Source organism: Schistocerca americana, chromosome X, assembly GCF_021461395.2.
Source record: "Schistocerca americana isolate TAMUIC-IGC-003095 chromosome X, iqSchAmer2.1, whole genome shotgun sequence".
In the NCBI taxonomy this organism is placed as follows: Eukaryota; Metazoa; Arthropoda; class Insecta; order Orthoptera; family Acrididae; genus Schistocerca; species Schistocerca americana.
The window spans coordinates 16788546-16813698 of NC_060130.1; positions in this window are offsets into that span (position 1 = coordinate 16788546).

Here is a 25153-nt window from a genome sequence, read left to right on the forward strand (position 1 = left end):
TAGATTCCGATGATTCACCTCAGGTTTACTGTATCCCTCTGACCTTCTTATTGACGATGAAACACAGAAATTGCATCGGATTTAAATAGAAAAGGCACAATGCCGAATTAAGTACAAGAAGACTGACTCTTCCCACTGTCTATGATTTGAACAATTCCTGTGACACTAGTTATAGATTCCGATGCTTCACTTCAGGTTTACTGTATCCCTCTGACCTTCTTATTGACGATGAGAAACAGAAATTGCATCGGAAGTAAATACAAAAGGCACAATGCCGACTCAAGTACAAGAAGACTGACTCTTCCTACTGTCTATGTTTAGAACCATTCCTGAGACACTAATTATAGATTCCTATGATTCACCTCAGGTTTACTGTATCCCTCTGACCTTCTTATTGACGATGAAACACAGAAATTGCATCGGATTTAAATAGAAAAGGCACAATGCCGACATAAGTACTAGAAGCTTGACTCTTCTCACTGTCTATGATTTGAACCATTCCTGTGACAATACTTATAGAGTCCGATTCTTCACTTCAGGTGTGCTGTATCCCTTGGACCTTCTTATTGACGATGAAACACAGAAATTGCATCAGAATTAAATAGAAAAGGCACAATGCTGACTTAAGTACAAGAAGACTTACTCTTATTACTGAATATGTTTTTAAATATTACTGTGACCCTAGTTATAGATTCCGATGCTTCACTTTAGGTTTACTGTATCACTTGGACCTAATTATTGACGATGAAACACAGAAATGGCATCGGAATTAAATAGAAAAGGCACAATGCCGACTTAAGTGCATGAAGACTGACTCTTCTTACTGTCAATGTTTTTAACCATTCCTGTGACACTAGTTATAGATTCCGATGCATAACTTCAGGTGTACTGTATCCCTTGGACCTTCTTATTGACGATGAATCACAGATATTGCATCGGTATTAAATACAAAAGGCACAATGCCGACTTAAGTTCAAGTAGACTCACTCTTCTTACTGACTATGTTTTAAACCATTCCTGTGACACTCGTTATAGTTTCTGATGCCTCACTTGAGTTTAACTGTATCCCTCTGACCTTCTTATTGACGATGAAACACAGAAATTGCATCGGAATTAAATACAAAAGGCACCATGCCGACTTAAGTACAAGAAGACTGACTCTTCTTACTGACTATGTTTTGAACCATTCCTGTGACACTAGTTATAGATTCCGATGCCTCACTTCAGGTTCACTGTATCCCTTGGACCTTCGTATTGATGATGAAACACAGAAATTGCAGCGGAATTAAATACAAAAGGCACAATGCCGACTTCAGTACAAGAAGACTTACTCTTCCTACTGTCTATGTTTTGAGCCATCCCAGTGACACTAGTTATAAAATCCGATGCTTCACTTCAAGTTTACTGCATCCCTCTGACCTTCTTATTGGCGATAAAACACAGAAATTGCATCGGAATTAAATAGAAATGGCACAATGCTGACTTAAGTACAAGAAGACTGACTCTTCTTACTGACTATGTTTTGAACCATCCCTGTGACACTAGTTATAGATTCCGATGCTTCACTTTAGGTTTAATGTATCACTTGGACCTTCTTATTGACGATGAAACACAGAAATTGTATCGGAATTAAATACAAAAGGCACAATGCCGACTTAAGTACAAGAGGACTGACTCTTCCTACTGTCAATGTTTTGAACCATTCCTGTGACACTAGTTATAGATTCCGATGCTTCAAGTTTACTCTATCATTTTGACCTTCTTATTGACGATAAAAAACAGAAATTGCATCGGAATTAAATAGAAAAGGCACAATGCTGACTTAAGTACAAGAAGACTGGCTCTTCTTACTCTCTATGTTTTGAACCTTTCCAGTGAGACCGGTTTTAGATTCCGATGCTTCATTTCAGGTTTACTGTATCCCTTGGACCTTCCCATTGATGACGAAACACAGAAATTGCATCCGAATTAAATACAAAAAGCACATTGCCGACTTAAGTACAAGAAGACTGACTCTTCTTACTTACTATGTTATGAACATTTCCTATGAGACCAGTTTTAGATTCCGATGCTTCACTGTATGTTTACTGTATCCCTTGGACCTTCTTATTGACGATGAAACACAGAAATTGCATCGGAATTAAATACAAAAGGCACCATGCCGACTTAAGTACAAGAAGACTGACTCTTCTTACTGACTATGTTTTGAACCATTCCTGTGACACTTGTTATAGATTCCGATGCGTCACTTCAGGTTTACTGTATCCCTCTGACTTTCCTATTGACAATGAAACAGAGATATTGCATCGGAACTAAATAGAAAAGGCACAATGCCGACTTAAGTACAAGAAGACTGACTCTTCCTACTGTCAGTGTTTTGAACCATTCCTGTGACACTAGTTATAGATTCCGATGCTTCACTTCAGGTTTACTGTATCCCTCTGACCTACTTCTTGATGATGAAACCCAGAAATTGCATCGGAATTAAACAGAAAAGGCACAATGCCGACTTAAGTACAAGAAGACTGACTCTTCTTACTGTCTATGATTTGAACCATTCCTGTGACACTTTTTACAGATTCCGATGCTTCACTTCAGGTGTACTGTATCCCTTGGACCCTCTTATTGAAGATGAAACACTGAAATTGCATCGGAATTAAATACAAAAGGCACAATGCCGACTCAAAAACAAGATGACTGACTCTTCTTACTCACTATGTTTTGAACCTTTCCTGTGAGACCGGTTTTAGATTCCGATGCTTCACTTCAGGTTTACTGTATCCATTGGACCTTCTTATTGATGACGAAACACAGAAATTGCATCGGAATTAAATACAAAAGGCACAATGCCGACTCAAATACAAGATGACTGGCTCTTCGTGCTCACTATGCTTTGAACCTTTCCTGTGAGACCGGTATTAGATTCCGATGCTTCACTTCAGGTTTACTGTATCCCTTGGACTTTCTTATTGACGACGAAACACAGAAATTTCATCGGAATTAAATAGAAAAGGCACAATGCCGACTTAAGTACAAGAAGAATGTCTCTTCTTACTGACTATGCTTTGAACCTTTCCTGTGAGACCGGTATTAGATTCCGATGCTTCACTTCAGGTTTACTGTATACCTTGGACCTTCTTATTGACAATGAAAAACAGAAATTGCATCGGAATTAAATACAAAAAGCACAATGCCGACTTCAGTACAAGAAGAATGACTCTTCTTACTGTCTATGTTTTGAACCGTTCCTGTGCCACTAGTTATAGATTCCGATGCCTCACTTCAGGTTTACTGTATCCCTTGGACCTTCTTATTGAAGTTGAAACACAGAAGTTGCATCGGAATTAAATACAAAAGGCACAATGCCGACTTAAGTACAAGAAGAATGACTCTTCCTACTGTCTATGCTTTGAACCATTCCTGTGACACTAGTTATAGATTATGATGCCTCACTTCAGGTTCACTGTATCCCTCTGACCTTCTTATTGACGATAAAACACAGAAATTGCAGCGGAATTAAATAGAAAAGGCTCAATGCTGACTTAAGTACAAGAAGACTGACTCTTCTTACTGACTATGTTTTGAACCATTCCTGTGACACTAGTTATAGATTCCGATGCTTCACTTTAGGTTTACTGTATCACATGGACCTTCTTATTGACGATGAAACACAGAAATTGCATCGGAATTAAATACGAAAGGCACAATGCCGACTTAAGTACAAGATGACTGACTCTTCTTACTGTCAATGCTTTTAACCATTCCTGTGACACTAGTTATAGATTCCGATGCGTCACTTCAGGTTTGCTGTATACCTCTGACCGCCTTATTGACGATGAAATTTAGAAATTGCATCGGAATTATATACAAGAGGGACAATGCCGACTCAAATACACGATGACTGGCTCTTCTTAATCTCTATGTTTTGAACCTTTCCTGTGAGACCAGTTTTAGATTCCGATGCTACACTTCGGGTTTACTGTATCCCTTGGACCTTCTTGTTGACGATGAAACACAGAAATTGCATCGGAATTACATACAAAGGGCACCATGCCGACTTAAGTACAAGAAGGCTGACTCATCTTACTGACTATGTTTGAACCATTCCTGTGACACTAGTTATAGATTCCGATGCTTCACTTCATGTTTACTGTATCCCTCTGACCTTCTTATTGACGATGAAACACACAAATTTTATCGGAAATAAATAGAAAAGGAACACTGCCGAATTAAGTACAAGAAGACTGACTCTTCCTACTCTCCAGGTTTTGAACCATTCCTGTGTCACTAGTTATACATTCCGATGCTCCACTTCTGGTTTACTGTATCCCTTGGACCTTCTTATGGACGATGAAACACAGAAGTTGCATCGGAATTAAATACAAAAGGCACATTGCCGACTTAAGTACAAGAAGACTAACTCCTCCTACTGTCTATGTTTAGAACCATTCCTGTGACACTAATTATAGATTCCGATGATTCACTTAATGTATACTGTATCCCTCTAACCTTCTTATTGACGATGAAACACAGAAATTGCATCGGAATTAGATAGAAAAGGCACAGTGCCGACATAAGTACAAGAAGACTGACTCTTTTTACTGTCTATGATTTGAACTATTCCTGTGACACTAATTATAGATTCCGATTCTTCACTTCATGTGTGCTGTATCCCTTGGACCTTCTTATTGACGATGAAACATAGAAATTGCATCGGAAAAAATACAAAAATCACAATGCCGACTTAAGTACAAGAAGACTGACTCTTCCTACTGTCTACGTTTTGAACCATACCTGTGACACTAGTTATAGATTCCGATGCTTCACTTCAAGTCTACTGTATCCCTCTGACCTTCTTATTGACGATAAAACACAGAAATTGCATCGGAAATAAATAGAAAAGGCACAATGCTGACTTAAGTACAAGAAGACTCGCTCTTCTTACTCTCTATGTTTTGAACCTTTCCAGTGAGACCGGTTTTAGATTCTGATGCTTCACTTCAGGTTTACTGTATCGCTTGGACCTTCTTATTGATGACAAAACACAGAAATTGCATCGGAATTAAATAGAAGAGGCACATTGCCGACTTAAGTTCAAGAAGACTGACTCTTCTTACTTACTATGTTTTGAACATTTGCTGTGAGACCTGTTTTAGATTCCGATGCTTCACTGTGTCTTTACTGTATGCCTTGGACCTTCTTATTGACGATGAAACACAGACATTGCATCGGAATTAAATACAAAAGGCACCATGCCGACTTAAGTACAAGAAGACTGACTCTTCTTACTGATTATGTTTTGAACCACTCCTGTGACACTTTTTATAGATTCCGATGCTTCACTTCACTTTTACTGTATCCCTCTGACTTTGTTATTGACGATGAAACAGGGACATTGCATCGGAATTAAATAGAAAACGCACAATGCCGACTTAAGTACAAGAAGACTGACTCTTCCTACTGTCAATGTTTTGAACCATTCCTGTGGCACTAGTTATAGATTCCGATGCTTCACTCCAGGTTTACTGTATCCCTCTGATCCTCTTATTGACGATGAAACAGAGAAATTGCATCGGAATTAAATACAAAAGGCACAATGCCAACTCAAGTACAAGAAGACTGACTCTTCCTACTGTCTATGTTTTGAACCATTCCTGTGAGACTAGTTATACATTCTGATGTTTCACTTCAGGTTTACTGTATCCCTCTGACCCTCTTCTTGATGATGAAACCCAGAAATTGCATCGGAACTAAATAGAAAAGGCACAATGCCGACTTAGGTACAAGAAGACTGACTCTTCTTACTGTCAATGATTTGAACCATTCCTGTGACACTAGTTATAGATTCCGATGCTTAACTTCAGGTGTACTGTATCCCTTGGACCTTCTTATTGACGATGAAAGACAGAAATTGCATCGAAATTAAACAAAAAAGGCACAATGCCGACTTAAGTACAAGAAAACTCACTCTTCTTACTGTCTATGGTTTGAACCATTCCTGTGACACTAGTTATAGATTCCGATGCCTCACTTCAGGTTCACTGTATCCCTTGGACATTCTTATTGACGATGAAAGACAGAAGTTGCATCCTAATTAAATACAAAAGGCACAATGCCGATTTAAGTACAAGAAGACTGACTCTTCCTACTGTCTATGTTTCGAACCATTCCTATGACACTAGTTATAGATTCCGATGCTTCACTTCAGGTTTACTGTATCCCTCTGACATTCTCATTGACGATGAAACATAGAAATTGCATCGGATTTAAATAGAAAAGACACAATGCCGAATTAAGTACAAGTAGACTGACTCTTCATACTGTCTACGTTTTGAACCGTCCCTGTGACACTAGTTATAGATTCCGATGCTTCTCTTCAGGTTTACTGTATCCCTCTGACCTTCGTATTGACGATAAAACACAGAAATTGCATCGGAATTAAATAGAAAAGGCACAATGCTGACTTAAGTACAAGAAGACTGATTCATCTTACTGACTGTGTTTTGAACCACTCCTGTGACACTAGTTATAGATTCCGATGCTTCACTTTAGGTTTACTGTATCACTTGGACCATCTTATTGACGATGAAACACAAAAATCGCATTGGAATTAAATACAAAAGGCACAATGCCGACTTAAGTACAAGAAGACTGACTCTTCCTACTGTCTATGTTTTGAACCATTCCTGTGACACTACTTATAGATTCCGATGCTTCACTTCAGGTTTACTGTATCCCTCTGACCTTCTTCTTGATGATGAAACACAGAAATTGCATCGGAATTAAATATCAAAGGCACAATGCCGACTTAAGTACAAGAAGACTGACTCTTTTTACTGTCAATGCTTTAACCATTACTGTGACACTAGTTATAGATTCCGATGCTTCACTTCAGGTTTACTGTATGCCTCTGACCGTCTTATTGACGATGAAACTTAGAATGTGCATCGGAATTAAATACAAAAGGCACAATGCCGACTCAAATACAAGATGACTGGCTCTACTTACTCACTATGCTTTGAACCTTTCCTGTGAGACCGGTATTAGATTCCGATGCTTCACTTCAGGTTTACTGTATCCCTTGGACCTTCTTATTGACGACGAAACACAGAAATTTCATCGGAATTAAATAGAAAAGGCACAATGCCGACTTAAGTACAAGAAGACTGATTCTTCTTACTGACTATGCTTTGAACATTTCCTGTGAGACCAGTTTTAGATTCCGATGCTTCACTATATGTTTTATGTATATCTTGGACGTTCTTATTGACGATGAAACACAGAAATTGCTTCGGAATTAAATACAAAAGGCACCATGCCGACTTAAGTACTACAAGCCTGACTCTTCTTACTGACTATGTTTTGAACAATTCCTGTGACATTAGTTATATTTTCCGATGCCTCACTTCAGGTTTACTGTATCCCTTGGACCTTCGTATTGATGATGATACACAGAAATTGCAACGGAATGAAATACAAAAGGCACAATGCCGACATAAATACAAGAAGACTGACTCTTCCTACTGTCTATGTTTTGAACCATTCCTGTGACACTAGTTATAGATTCCGATGTCTCACTTCAGGTTTACTGTATCCCTTGGACCTTCTTATTGACGATGAAACACAGAAATTGCATCGGAATTAAAAACAAAAGGCACAATGCCGACTTAAGTACAAGAAGTCTGACTCCTCCTACTGTCTATTTTTTGAACCATTCCTGTGACACTTGTTATAGATTCCGATGCTTCACTTCAGGTTTTCTGTATCCCTCTGACCTTCTTATTGACGATGAAACACAGAAATTGCATCCCAATTATATACAAAAGGCCTAATGCCGACTCAAGTACAAGAAGACTGACTCTTCCTACTGTCTATGATTTGAACCATTCCTGTGACACTAGTTATAGATTCCGATGCTTCACTTCAGGTTTACTGTATCCCTCTGACCTTCTTCTTGATGATGAAACACAGAAATTGCATCGGAATTAAATATAAAAGGCACAATGCCGACTTAAGTAGAAGAAGACTGACTCTTCTTACTGTCTATGATTTGAACCATCCCTGTGACACTAGTTATAAAATCCGATGCTTCACTTCAAGTTTACTGTATCCCTCTGACCTTCTTATTGGCGATAAAACACAGAAATTGCATCGGAATTAAATAGAAATGGCACAATGCTGAGTTACGTACAAGAAGACTGACTCTTCTTACTGACTATGTTTTGAACCATTCCTGTGACACTAGTTATAGATTCCGATGCTTCACTTTAGGTTTACTGTATCACTTGGACCTTCTTATTGACGATGAAACACAGAAAGTGCATTAGAATTAAATACAAAAGGCACAATGCCGACTTAAGTACAAGAAGACTGACTCTTCCTACTGTCAATGTTTTGAACCATTCCTGTGACACTAGTTATGGATTCCGATGCTTCACTTCAAGTTTACTCTATCATTCTGACCTTCTTATTAACGATAAAAAACAGAAATTGCATCGGAATTAAATAGAAAAGGCACAATGCTGACTTAAGTACAAGCAGACTGGCTCTTCTTACTCTCTATGTTTTGAACCTTTCCAGTGAGACCGGTTTTAGTTTCCGATGCTTCATTTCAGGTTTACTGTATCCCTTGGACCTTCTCATTGATGACGAAGCACAGAAATTACACCGGAATTAAATACAAAAGGCACATTGCCGACTTAAGTACAAGAAGACTGACTCTTCTTACTTACTATGTTTTGAACATTTCCTGTGAGACCAGTTTTAGATTCCGATGCTTCACTATATGTTTTATGTATATCTTGGACCTTCTTATTGACGATGAAACACAGAAATTGCATCGGAAATAAATACAAAAGGCACCATGCCGACTTAAGTACAAGAAGACTGACTCTTCTTACTGACTATGTTTTGAACCATTCCTGTGACACTAGTTACAGATTCCGATGCCTCACTTCAGGTTTACTGTATCCCTTGGACCTTCGTATTGATGATGAAACACAGAAATTGCAGCGGAATTAAATACAAAAGGCACAATGCCGACTTAAGTACAAGAACACTGACTCTTCCTACTGTCTATGTTTTGAACCATTCCTGTGACACTAGTTATAGATTCCGATGTCTCACTTCAGGTTTACTGTATCCCTTGGACCTTCTTATTGACGATGAAACACAGAAATTGCATCGGAATTAAATACAAAAGGCACAATGCCGACTTAAGTACAAGAAGTCTGACTCCTCCTACTGTCTATTTTTGAACCATTCCTGTGACACTTGTTATAGATTCCGATGCTTCACTTCAGGTTTTCTGTATCCCTCTGACCTTCTTATTGACGATGAAACACAGAAATTGCATCCCAATTATGTACAAAAGGCCTAATGCCGACTCAAGTACAAGAAGACTGACTCTTCCGACTGTCTATGATTTGAACCATTCCTGTGACACTAGTTATAGATTCCGATGCTTCACTTCAGGTTTACTGTATCCCTCTGACCTTCTTCTTGATGATGCAACACAGAAATTGCATCGGAATTAAATATAAAAGGCACAATGCCGACTTAAGTACAAGCAGACTGACTCTTCTTACTGTCTATGATTTGAACCATCCCTGTGACACTAGTTATAAAATCCGATGCTTCACTTCAAGTTTACTGTATCTTTCTGACCTTCTTATTGGCGATAAAACACAGAAATTGCATCGGAATGTTTTGAACCATTCCTGTGACACTAGTTATAGATTCCGATGCTTCACTTCAAGTTTACTCTATCATTCTGACCTTCTTATTGACGATAAAAAACAGAAATTGCAACGGAATTAAATAGCAAAGGCACAATGCTGACTTAAGTACAAGCAGACTGGCTCTTCTTACTCTCTATGTTTTGAACCTTTCCAGTGAGACCAGTTTTAGATTCCGATGCTTCATTTCAGGTTTACTGTATCCCTTGGACCTTCTCGTTGATGACGAAACAGAGAAATTACATCGGAATTAAATACAAAAGGCACATTGCCGACTTAAGTACAAGAAGACTGACTCTTCTTACTTACTATGTTTTGAACATTTCCTGTGAGACCAGTTTTAGATTCCGATGCTTCACTGTATGTTTACTGTATCCCTTGGACCTTCTTATTGACGATGAAACACAGAAATTGCATCGGAAATAAATACAAAAGGCACCATGCCGACTTAAGTACAAGAAGACTGACTCTTCTTACTGACTATGTTTTGAACCATTCCTGTGACACTTGTTATAGATTCCGATGCTTCACTTCAGGTTTACTGTATCCCTCTGACTTTCCTATTGACGATGAAACAGAGAAATTGCATCGGAATTAAATAGTAAAGGCACAATGCCGACTTAAGTACAAGAAGACTGACTCTTCCTACTGTCAATGTTTTGAACCATTCCTGTGACACTAGTTACAGATTCCGATGCTTCACTTCAGGTTTACTGTATCCCTCTGACCTTCTTATTGACGATGTAACACAGAAATTGCATCGGAATTAAATACAAAAGGCACAATGCCGACTCAAGTACAAGAAGACTGACACTTCCTACTGTCTATGTTTTGAACCATTCCTGTGAGACTAGTTATACATTCCGATGCTTCACTACAGGTTTACTGTATCCCTCTGACCTTCTTCTTGATGATGAAACCCAGAAATTGCATCGGAATTAAACAGAAAAGGCCAAATGCCGACTTAAGTACAAGAAGACTGACTCTTCTTACTGTCTATGATTTGAACCATTCCTGTGGCACTTGTTATAGATTCCGATGCTTCACTTCAGGTGTACTGTATCCCTTGGACCCTCTTATTGACGATGAAACACAGAAATTGCATCGGAATTAAATACAAAAGGCACAATGCCGACTCAAAAACAAGATGACTGACTCTTCTTACGCACTATGCTTTGAAACTTTCCTGTGAGACCGGTTTTAGATTCCGATACTTCACTTCAGGTTTACTGTATCCATTGGACCTTCTTATTGATGACGAAACACAGAAATTGCATCGGAATTAAATACAAAAGGCACAATGCCGACTCAAATACAATATGACTGGCTCTTCTTGCTCACTATGCTTTGAACCTTTCCTGTGAGACCGGTATTAGATTCCGATGCTTCACTTCAGGTTTACTGTATCCCTTGGACCTTCTTATTGACGACGAAACACAGAAATTTCATCGGAATTAAATAGAAAAGGCACAATGCCGACTTAAGTACAAGAAGAATGACTCTTCTTACTGACTATGCTTTGAACATTTCCTGTAAGACCAGTTTTAGATTCCGATGCTTCACTATATGTTTACTGTATATCTTGGACCATCTTATTGACGATGAAACACAGAAATTGCATCGGAATTAAATACAAAAGGCACTATGCCGACTTAAGTACAAGAAGACTGACCATTCTTACTGACTATGTTTTGAACCATTCCAGTGACACTACTTATAGAATCTGATGCTTCACTTCAGTTTCACTGTATCCCTCTGACCTTCTTATTGACAATGAAACACAGAAATTGCATCGGAATTAAATACAAAAGGCACAATGCCGACTTAAGTACAAGAAGACTGTCTCTCCTTACTGTCTAAGTTTTGAACCATTCCTGTGACACTAGTTATAGATTCCGGTGCCTCACTTCAGGTTTGCTGTATACCTCTGACCGCCGTATTGCCGATGAAACTTAGAAACTGCATCGGAATTATATTCAAGAGGGACAATGCCGACTCAAATACATGATGACTGGCTCTTCTTAATCTCTATGTTTTGAACCTTTCCTGTGAGACCGGTTTTAGATTCCGATGCTTCACCTCAGGTTTACTGTATCCCTTGGACCTTCTTATTGACGACGAAACACAGACATTGCATCGGAATTAAATAGAAAATGCACAATGCCGAATTAAGTACAAGAAGACTGACTCTTCTTACTGACTATGATTTGCACATTTCCTGTGAGACCAGTTTTAGATTCCGATGTTTCACTATATGTTTACTGTATCCCTTGGACCTTCTTATTGACGATGAAACACAGAAATTGCATCGGAATTAAATACAAAAGGCACAATGCCGTCTCAAAAACAAGATGACTGACTCTTCTTACTCACTATGCTTTGAACCTTTCCTGTGAGACCGGTTTTAGATTCCGATGCTTCACTTCAGGTTTACTGTATCCATTGAACCTTCTTATTGATGACGAAACACAGAAATTGCATCGGAATTAAATACAAAAGGCACAATGCCGACTCAAATACAAGATGACTGGCTCTTCTTGCTCACTATGCTTTGAACCTTTCCTGTGAGACCGGTATTAGATTCCGATGCTTCACTTTAGGTTTACTGTATCCCTTGGACCTTCTTATTGACGACGAAACACAGAAATATCATCGGAATTAAATAGAAAAGGCACAATGCCGACTTCAGTACAAGAAGAATGACTCTTCTTACTGACTATGCATTGAACATTTCCTGTGAGACCAGTTTTAGATTCCGATGCTTCACTATATGTTTACTGTATATCTTGGACCTTCTTATTGACGATGAAACACAGAAATTGCATCGGAATTAAATACAAAATGCACCATGCCGACTTAAGTACAAGTAGACTGACCATTCTTACTGACTATGATTTGAACCATTCCTGTGTCACTAGTTATAGAATCTGATGCTTCACTTCAGTTTCACTGTATCCCTCTGACATTCTTATTGACAATGAAACACAGAAATTGCATCGGAATTAAATACAAAAGGTACAATGCCGACTTAAGTACAAGAAGACTGTCTCTCCCTACTGTCTATGTTTTGAACCATTCCTGTGACACTAGTTATAGATTCCGGTGCCTCACTTCAGGTTTACTGTATACCTTGGACCTTCTTATTGACAATGAAAAACAGAAATTGCATCGGAATTAAATACAAAAGGCACAATGCCGACTTCAGTACAAGAAGACTGACTCTTCCTACTGTCTTCGTTTTGAACCATCCCTGTGACACTAGTTATAGATTCCGATGCTTCACTTCAGGTTTACTGTATCCCTCAGACCTTCTTATTGACGATGAAACACAGAAATTGCATCGGAATTAAATAGAAAATGCACAACGCTGACTTAAGTAAAAGAAGACTGACTCTTCTTACTGTCTATGATTTGAACCATCCCTGTGACACTAGTTATAAAATCCGATGCTTCACTTCAAGTTTACTGTATCCCTCTGACCTTCTTATTGGCGATAATGCACAGAAATTGCATCGGAATTAAATAGAAATGGCACAATGCTGACTTAAGTACAAGAAGACTGACTCTTCTTACTGACTATGTTTTGATCCATTCCTGTGACACTATTTATAGATTCCGATGCTTCACTTTAGGTTTACTGTATCACTTGGACCTTCTTATTGACGATGAAACACAGAAATTGCATTGGAATTAAATACAACAGGCACTATGCCGACTTAAGTACAAGAAGACTGACTCTTCCTACTGTCAATGTTTTGAACCATTCCTGTGACACTAGTTATAGATTCCGATGCTTCACTTCAAGTTTACTCTATCATTCTGACCTTCTTATTGACGATAAAAAACAGAAATTGCAACGGAATTAAATAGCAAAGGCACAATGCTGACTTAAGTACAAGCAGACTGGCTCTTCTTACTCTCTATGTTTTGAACCTTTCCAGTGAGACCGGTTTTAGATCCGATGCTTCATTTCAGGTTTACTGTATCCCTTGGACCTTCTCGTTGATGACGAAACACAGAAATTGCATCGGAATTAAATACAAAAGGCACATTGCCGACTTAAGTACAAGAAGACTGACTCTTCTTACTTACTATGTTTTGAACATTTCCTGTGAGACCAGTTTTAGATTCCGATGCTTCACTGTATGTTTACTGTATCCCTTGGACCTTCTTATTGACGATGAAACACAGAAATTGCATCGGAAATAAATACAAAAGGCACCATGCCGACTTAAGTACAAGAAGACTGACTCTTCTTACTGACTATGTTTTGAACCATTCCTGTGACACTTGTTATAGATTCCGATGCTTCACTTCAGGTTTACTGTATCCCTCTGACTTTCCTATTGACGATGAAACAGAGAAATTGCATCGGAATTAAATAGTAAAGGCACAATGCCGACTTAAGTATAAGAAGACTGACTCTTCCTACTGTCAATGTTTTGAACCATTCCTGTGACACTAGTTACAGCTTCCGATGCTTCACTTCAGGTTTACTGTATCCCTCTGACCTTCTTATTGACGATGAAACACAGAAATTGCATCGGAATTAAATACAAAAGGCACAATGCCGACTCAAGTACAAGAAGACTGACACTTCCTACTGTCTATGTTTTGAACCATTCCTGTGAGACTAGTTATACATTCCGATGCTTCACTACAGGTTTACTGTATCCCTCTGACCTTCTTCTTGATGATGAAACCCAGAAATTGCATCGGAATTAAACAGAAAAGGCCAAATGCCGACTTTAAGTACAAGAAGACTGACTCTTCTTACTGTCTATGATTTGAACCATTCCTGTGACACTTGTTATAGATTCCGATGCTTCACTTCAGGTGTACTGTATCCCTTGGACCCTCTTATTAACGATGAAACACAGAAATTGCATCGGAATTAAATACAAAAGGCACAATGCCGACTCAAAAACAAGATGACTGACTCTTCTTACGCACTATGCTTTGAACCTTTCCTGTGAGACCGGTTTTAGATTCCGATGCTTCACTTCAGGTTTACTGTATCCATTGGACCTTCTTATTGATGACGAAACACAGAAATTGCATCGGAATTAAATACAAAAGGCACAATGCCGACTCAAATACAAGATGACTGGCTCTTCTTGCTCACTATGCTTTGAACCTTTCCTGTGAGACCGGTATTAGATTCCGATGCTTCACTTCAGGTTTACTGTATCCCTTGGACCTTCTTATTGACGACGAAACACAGAAATTTCATCGGAATTAAATAGAAAAGGCACAATGCCGACTTAAGTACAAGAAGAATGACTCTTCTTACTGACTATGCTTTGAACATTTCCTGTGAGACCAGTTTTAGATTCCGATGCTTCACTATATGTTTACTGTATATCTTGGACCATCTTATTGACGATGAAACACAGAAATTGCATCGCAATTAAATACAAAAGGCACTATGCCGACTTAAGTACAAGAAGACTGACCATTCTTACTGACTATGTTTTGAACCATTCCAGTGACACTAGTTATAGAATCTGATGCTTCACTTCAGTTTCACTGTATCCCTCTGACCTTCTTATTGACAATGAAACAAAGAAATTGCATCGGAATTAAATACAAAAGGCACAATGCCGACTTAAGTACAAGAAGACTGTCTCTCCCTACTGTCTAAGTTTTGAACCATTCCTGTGACACTAGTTATAGATTCCGGTGCCTCACTTCAGGTTTGCTGTATACCTCTGACCGCCGTATTGCCGATGAAACTTAGAAACTGCATCGGAATTATATTCAAGAGGGACAATGCCGACTCAAATACACGATGACTGGCTCTTCTTAATCTCTATGTTTTGAACCTTTCCTGTGAGACCGGTTTTAGATTCCGATGCTTCACTTCAGGTTTACTGTATCCCTTGGACCTTCTTATTGACGACGAAACACAGAAATTGCATCGGAATTAAATAGAAAATGCACAATGCCGAATTAAGTACAAGAAGACTGACACTTCTTACTGACTATGATTTGCACATTTCCTGTGAGACCAGTTTTAGATTCCGATGTTTCACTATATGTTTACTGTATCCCTTGGACCTTCTTATTGACGATGAAACACAGAAATTGCATCGGAATTAAATACAAAGGGAACCATGCCGACTTAAATACAATAGGGCTGACTCATCTTACTGACTATGTTTGAACCATTCCTGTGACAGTAGTTATAGATTCCGATGCTTCACTTCAGGCTTACTGTATCCCACTGACATTCTTTCTGACGATGAAACAGAGAAATTGCATCGGTATTAATTAGAAAAGGCACAATGCTGACTTAAGTACAAGAAGACTGACTCTTCCTACTGTCCAGGTTTTGAACCATTCCTGTGTCACTAGTTATAGATTCCGATGCTTCACTTCAGGTTTACTGTATCCCTTGGACCTTCATATGGACGATGAAACACAGAAGTTGCATCGGAATTAAATACAAAAGGCACATTGCCGACTTAAGTACAAGAAGACTAACTCTTCCTACTGTCTATGTTTTGAACCATTCCTGTGACACTAGTTTTAGATTCTGATGCCTCACTTCAGGTTTACTGTATCCCTCTGACCCTCTTATTGACGATGAAACTTAGAAATTGCATCAGAATTAAATACAAAATTCACAGTGCCGACTTAAGTACAAGAAGATTGACTCTCCATACTGTCTACGTTTTCAGCCATCCCTGAGACACTAGTTATAGATTCCGATGCTTCACTTTAGGTTTACTGTATCCCTTGGACCCTCTTATTGACGACGACACACAGAAATTGCATCGGAATTAAATAGAAAAGGCACAATGCCGACTTAAGTACAAGAAGACCAACTCTTCTTACTAACTATGATTTGAGCATTTCCTGTGAGACCAGTTTTAGATTCCGATGCTTCACTATATGTTTACTCTACCCCTCGGACCTTCTTATTGACGATGAAACACAGAAATTGCATCGGAATTAAATGCAAAAGGCACCATGCCGACTTAAGTACAAGAAGACAGACTCTTTTTACTGACTATGATTTGAACCATTCCTGTGACACTTGTTATAGATTCCGATGCTTCACGTCAGGTTTACTGTATCCCTCTGACTTTCTTATTGACGATGAAACAGAGAAATTGCATCGGAATTAAATAGACAAGGCACAATACCGACTTAAGTACAAGTAGACTGACTCCTCTTACTGTCTATGATTTGAACCATTCCTGTGACACTAGTTATAGATTCCGATGCCTCACTTCAGGTGTACTGTATCCCTTGGACCCTCTTATTGACGATGAAACACAGAAATTGCATCGGAATTAAATACAAAAGGCACAATGCCGACTTAAGTACAAGAAGACTGTCTCTCCCTACTGTCTAAGTTTTGAACCATTCCTGTGACACTAGTTATAGATTCCGGTGCCTCACTTCAGGTTTGCTGTATACCTCTGACCGCTGTATTGCCGATGAAACTTAGAAACTGCATCGGAATTATATTCAAGAGGGACAATGCCGACTCAAATACACGATGACTGGCTCTGCTTAATCTCTATGTTTTGAACCTTTCCTGTGAGACCGGTTTTAGATTCCGATGCTTCACTTCAGGTTTACACTATCCCTTGGACCTTCTTATTGACGACGAAACACAGAAATTGCATCGGAATTAAATACAAAGGGCACTATGCCGACTTAAATACAAGAGGGCCGACTCATCTTACTGACTATGTTTGAACCATTCCTGTGACAGTAGTTATAGATTCCGATGCTTCACTTCAGGCTTACTGTATCCCACTGACATTCTTACTGACGATGAAACAGAGAAATTGCATCGGTATTAATTAGAAAAGGCACAAAGAAGACTGACTCTTCCTACCGTCCAGGTTTTGAACCATTCCTGTGTCACTAGTTATAGATTCCGATGCCTCACTTCAGGTTTACTGTATCCCTTGGACCTTCTTATGGACGATGAAACACAGAAGTTGCATCGGAATTAAATACAAAAGGCACATTGCCGACTTAAGTACAAGAAGATTAACACTTCCTACTGTCTATGTTTTGAACCATTCCTGTGACACTAGTTATAGATTCTGATGCCTCACTTCAGGTTTACTGTATCCCTCTGACCCTCTTATTGACGATGAAACTTAGAAATTGCATCAGAATTAAATACAAAATTCACAGTGCCGACTTAAGTACAAGAAGATTGACTCTCCATACTGTCTACGTTTTCAGCCATCCCTGTGACACTAGTTATAGATTCCGATGCTTCACTTTAGGTTTACTGTATCCCTTGGACCCTCTTATTGACGACGACACACAGAAATTGCATCGGAATTAAATAGAAAAGGCACAATGCCGACTTAAGTACAAGAAGACCGACTCTTCTTACTAACTATGATTTAAGCATTTCCTGTGAGACCAGTTTTAGATTCCGATGCTTCACTATATGTTTACTCTACCCCTCGGACTTTCTTATTGACGATGAAACACAGAAATTGCATCGGAATTAAATGCAAAAGGCACCATGCCGACTTAAGTACAAGAAGACAGACCCTTTTTACTCACTATGATTTGAACCATTCCTGTGACACTTGTTATAGATTCTGATGCTTCACGTCAGGTTTACTGTATCCCTCTGACTTTCTTATTGACGATGAAACAGAGAAATTGCATCGGAATTAAATAGAAAAGGCACAATACTGACTTAAGTACAAGTAGACTGACTCCTCTTACTGTCTATGATTTGAACCATTCCTGTGACACTAGTTATAGATTCCGATGCCTCACTACAGGTTTACTGTATCCCTTGGACCTTCTTATTGACGATGAAAGACAGAAATTGCATCGGAATTAAATACAAAAGGCACAATGCCGAAATAAGTACAAGAAGACAGACTCTTACTACTGTCTACGTTTTGAACCATCCCTGTGACACTAGTTATAGATTCCGATGCTTCACTTCAGGTTTACTGTATCCCCCTCACCTTCTTATTGACGATGAAACACAGAAATTGCATCGGAATTAAATAGAAAAGGCACAATGCTGACTTAAGTACAAGAAGACTGACTCTTCTTACTGACTATTTTTTGAACTATTCCTGTGACACTAGTTATAGATTCCGATGCTTCACTTTAGGTTTACTATATCACTTGGACCTTCTTATTGACGATGAAACACAGAAATTGCATCGGAATTAAATACAAAAGGCACAATGCCGACTTAAGTACTAGAGGACAGACTCTTATTACTGTCAATGTTTTTAACTTTTCCTGTGACACTAGTTATAGATTCCGATGCTTCACTTCATGTTTACTGTATACCTCTATTCTTCTTATTGACGATGAAACTTAGAAATTGCATCGGAATTAAATACAAAAGGCACAATGTCGACTCAAATACAAGAAGACTGACTCTTCTTACTGACTATGTTTTGAACCATTCCTGGGACACTAGTTACAGATTGCGATGCTTCACTTCAGGCTTACTGTATCCCTTAAACCTTCTTATTGACGATGAAACACAGAAATTGCATCGGAATTAAATACAAAAGGCACAAAGCCCACTTAAGAACAAGAAGACTGACTCTTCCTACGGTCTATTTTTTGAACCGTTCCTGTGACACTTGTTATAGATTCCGATGCTTCATTTCGGGTTTACTGTATCTATCTGACCTTCTTATTGACGATGAAACACAGAAATTGCATCGGAATTAAATACAAAAGGCACAATGCCGACTCAAGTACAAGAAGAATGACTCTTTCTACTGTCTATGTTTTTAACCATTCCTGTGACACTAGTTATACATTCCGATGCTTCACTTCCGGTTCACTGTATCCCTCTGACCTTGTTCTTGATGAAGAAACACAGAAATTGCATCGGAATTAAATCGAAAAGGCACAATGCCGACATAAGTACAAGAAGACTGACTCTTCTTACTGTCTATGATTTGAACCATTCCTGTGGCACTAGTTATAGATTCTGATACCTCACTGCAGGTTTATTGTATCCCTCTGACCCTCTCGTTGACGATGAAACACAGAAATTGCATCGGAATTAAATACAAAAGGCACAATGCCGACTTAAGTACAAGAATACTGACTCTTCCTACTGTCTACGTTTCAACCATCCCTATGACACTAGTTATAGATTCCGATGCTTCACCTCAGGTTTACTGTATCCCTCTGACCTTCTTATTGACGATAAAACACAGAAATTGCATCGGAATTATATAGAAAAGGCACAATGCTGACTTAAGTACAAGAAGACTGACTCTTCTTACTGACTATGTTTTGAACATTTCCTGTGAGACCAGTTTTAGATTCCGATGCTTCACAATACGTTTACTGTATCCCTTGGACCTTCTTACTGACGAAGAAACACATAAATTGCATCGGAAATAAATACAAAAGGCACCATGCCGACTTAAGTACAAGAAGACTGACTCATCTTACTGACCATGTTTTGAACCAGTCCTGTGACACTAGTTATAGTTTCCGATGCCTAACTTCAGGTTTACTGTATCACTTGGACCTTCTTATTGATGATGAAACACAGAATTTGCATCGGAATTAAATACAAAAGGCACAATGCCGACTTAAGTACTAGATGACTTACTCTTCCTACTGTCTATGTTTTGAACCATTCCTGTGACACTAGTTATAGATTCGGATGCCTCACTTCAGGTTTACTGTATCCCTTGGACCTTCGTATTGACGATGAAACACAGAAATTGCATCGGAACTAAATACAAAAGGCACAATGCCGACTTAACTACAAGAAGGCTGACTCATCTTACTGACTATGTTTGAACCATTCCTGTGACACTTGTTATAGATTCCGATGCTTCACTTCAGGCTTACTGTATCCCTCTGACCTTCTTATTGTCGATAAAACACAGAAATAGCATCGGAAGTAAATGGAAAAGGCACAAAGCTGACTTAAGTACAAGAAGACCGTCTCTTCTTACTGACTATGATTTGAACATTTCCTGTGAGACCAGTTTTAGATTCCGATGCTTCACTATATATTTACTCTATCCCTCGGACCTTCTTATTGACGATGAAACACAGAAATTGCATCTGAATTAAATGCATAAGGCACCATGCCGACTTAAGTACAATAAGACTGGCTCTTCTTACTGTCTATGTTTTGAACCTTTTCTGTGAGACCGGTATTAGACTCCCATGCTTCACTTCAGGTTTACTGTATCCCTCTGACCTTCTTATTGACGATGAAACACAGAAAGTGCATCGGAATTAAATACAAAAGGCTCAATGCCGACTTAAGTACAAGAAACCTGACTCCTCTTACTGTTTATGTTTTGAACCATTCCTGTGACACTATTTATAGTTTCCGATGCTTCACTTCAGGTTTACTGTATCCCTCTGACCTTCTTATTGACGATGAAAGACAGAAATTGCTTCGGAATTAAATACAAATGGCACAATGCCGAAATAAGTACAAGAAGACAGACTCTTCCTACTATCTACGTTTTGAACCATCCCTGTGGCACTAGTTATAGATTCCGATGCTTCACTTCAGGTTTACTGTATCCCCCTCACCTTCTTATTGACGATGAAACACAGAAATTGCATTGGAATTAAATAGAAAAGGCACAATGCTGACATAAGTACAAGAAGACTGACTCTTCTTACTGTCTATGTTTTGAACCATTCCTGCGACACTAGTTATAGATTCTGATGCCTCACTTCAGGTTCACTGTATCCCTCTGACCCTCTTATTGACGATGAAACACAGAAATTGCATAGGAATTACATACAAAAAAGCACAATGCTGACTTAAGTACAAGAAGACTGACTCTTCTTCCTGTCAATGTTTTTAACCATTCCTGTGACACTAGTTATAGATCCCGATGCTTAACTTCAGGTTTACTGTATACCTCTGACCCTCTTATTGACGACGAAACTTAGAAATTGCATCGGAATTAAATACAAAATGCACAATGCGGACTCAAGTACAAGATGACTGGATCTTCTTACTCTCAATGTTTTGAGCCTTTCCTATGAGACCAGTTCTAGATTCCGATGCTTCACTTCTGGTTTACTGTATCCCTTGGACCTTCTTATTGACGACGAAACACAGAAATGAGATCGGAATTAAATAGAAAAGGCACAATGCCGACTTAAGTACAAGAAGATTGACTCTTCTTACTGACTATGTTTTGAACATTTCCTGTGAGACCAGTTTTGGATTTCGATGCTTCACTATATGTTTACTGTATCCCTTGGACTTTCTTATTGACGATGCAACACAGAAATTGCATCGGAATTAAACAGAAAAGGCACAATGCTGACTTAAGTACAAGAAGACTGACTTTTCTTACTGTCTATGTTTTGAACCATTCCTGTGACACTAGTTATAGATTCCGATGCCTCACTTCAGGTTTACTGTATCCCTTGGACCTACTTATTGCCGATGAAACACAGAAGTTGCATCGGAAATAAAAACAAAAAGCACAATGACGACTTAAGTACAAGAAGACTGACTCTTCCTACTGTCTACGTTTGGAACCATCTCTGTGACACTAGTTATAGATTCCGATGCTTCACTTCAAGTTTACTATATCCCTCTGACCTTCTAATTGACGATAAAACACAGAAATTGCATCGGAATTAAATAGAAAAGGCACAATGCCGACTTAAGTACAAGAAGACTGACTCTTCTTACTGACTATGTTTTGAACTATTCCTGTGACACTAGTTATAGATTCCGATGCTTCACTTTAGGTTTACTGTATCACTTGGACCTTCTTATTGACGATGAAACACAGAAATTGCATCGGAATTAAATACAAAAGGCACAACGCCGACTTAAGTACTAGAGGACAGACTCTTATTACTGTCAATGTTTTTAACTATTCCTGTGACACTAGTTATAGATTCCGATGCTTCACTTCATGTTTACTGTATACCTCTATTCATCTTATTGACGATGTAACTTAGAAATTGCATCGGAAATAAATACAAAAGGCACAATGCCGACTCAAATACAAGAAGACTGACTCTTCTTACTGACTATGTTTTGAACCATTCCTGGGACACTAGTTATAGATTGCGATGCTTCACTTCAGGCTTACTGTATCCCTTGGACCTTCTTATTGACGACGAAACACAGAAATGAGATCGGAATTAAATAGAAAAGGCACAATGCCGACTTAAGTACAAGAAGATTGACTCTTCTTACTGACTATGTTTTGAACATTTCCTGTGAGACCAGTTTTGGATTTCGATGCTTCACTATATGTTTACTGTATCCCTCTGACCTTCCTATTGACGATGAAACACAGAAATTGCATCGGAATTAAATAGAAAAGGCACAATGCCGACTTAAGTACAAGAAGACCGACTCTTCTTACTGACTATGATTTGAACATTTCCTGTTAGACCAGTTTTAGATTCCGATGCTTCACTATATATTTACTCTATCCCTTGGACCTTCTTATTGACGATGAAACACAGAAATTGCATCTGAATTAAATGCATAAGGCACCATGCCGACTTAAGTACAAGAAGACAGACTCTTCTTACTGACTTTGATTTGAACCATTCCTGTGACACTTGTTATAGATTCCGATGCTTCACGTCAGGTTTACTGTATCCCTCTGACTTTCTTATTGACGATGAAACAGAGAAATTGCATCGGAAATTAATAGAAAAGGCACAATACCGACTTAAGTACAAGTAGACAGACTCCTCTTACTGTCTATGTTTTGAACCATTCCTGTGACACTAGTTATAGATTCCGATGCCTCACTTCAGGTTTACTGTATCCCTTGGACCTTCTTATTGACGATGAAACACAGAAATTGCATCGGAATTACATACAAAAGAGCACAATGCCGACTTAAGTACAAGAACACTGACTCTTCTTACTGTCAATGTTTTTAACCATTCCTGTGACACTAGTTATAGATCCCGATGCTTAACTTCAGGTTTACTGTATACCTCTGACGTTCTTATTGACGACGAAACTTAGAAATTGCATCGGAATTAAATACAATGGCACAATGCCGAAATAAGTACAAGAAGACAGACTCTTCCTACTGTCTACGTTTTGAACCATCCCTGTGACACTAGTTATAGATTCCGATGCTTCACTTCAGGTTTACTGTATCCCCCTCACCTTCTTATTGACGATGAAACACAGAAATTGCATCGGAATTAAATAGAAAAGGCACAATGCTGACTTAAGTACAAGAAGACTGACTCTTCCTACTGTCTATGTTTTGAACCTTTCCTATGAGACCAGTTCTAGATTCCGATGCTTCACTTCTGGTTTACTGTATCCCTTGGACCTTCTTATGGACGATGAAACACTGAAATTACATCTTCATTAAATACAAAAAGCACAATGTCGACTTAAGTACAAGAAGATTGTATCTTCTTACTGTCTATGTTTTGAACCATTCCTGTGACACTAGTTATAGAATCCGATGTACACTCCAGGTTTACTGTATCCCTTGGACCTTCTTATTGACGATGAAACACAAAAAATGCATCGGAATTAAATACAAAAGGCACAATGCCGTCTTAAGGACAAGGATACTGACTCTTCTTACTGACTATGTTTTGAACCATTCCTGTGAAACTAGTTATAGATTCCGATGCTTCACTTCAAGTTTACTGTATCCCTTGGACCTTCTTATTGACGATGAAACACACAAATTGCATCGGAATTAAATACAAAAGGCACAATGCCGACATAAGTAAATGAAGACTGACTCTTCTTACTCACTATGTTTTAACCATTCCTGTGTCACTAGTTATAGATTCCGATGCTTCACTTCAGGTCTACTGTGTCCCTTGGACCTTCTTATTGACGATGAGACACAGAAATTGCATCGGAATTAAATACAAAAGGCACAATGCCGACTTAGGTACACGAAGACTGACTCTTCTTACTGTCTATGATTTGAACCATTCCTGTGACACTAGTTATAGATTCCGATGCTACACTCCAGGTTTACTGTATCCCTTGGACCTTCTTATGGACGATGAAACACTGAAATTACATCTTCATTAAATACAAAAAGCACAATGTCGACTTAAGTACAAGAAGATTGTATCTTCTTACTGTCTATGTTTTGAACCATTCCTGTGACACTAGTTATAGATTCCGATGTACACTCCAGGTTTACTGTATCCCTTGGACCTTCTTATTGACGATGAAACACAAAAATTGCATCGGAATTAAATACAAAAGGCACAATGCCAACTTAAGGACAAGGATACTGACTCTTCTTACTGACTATGATCTGAAACATTCCTGTGACACTAGTTATAGATTCCGATGATTCACTTCAGGATTACTGTATCCCTCTGACCCTCTTATTGACGATGAAACACAGAAATTGCACCGGAATTAAATACAAAAGGCACAATGCCAACTTAAGTACAAAATGACTGACTCTTCT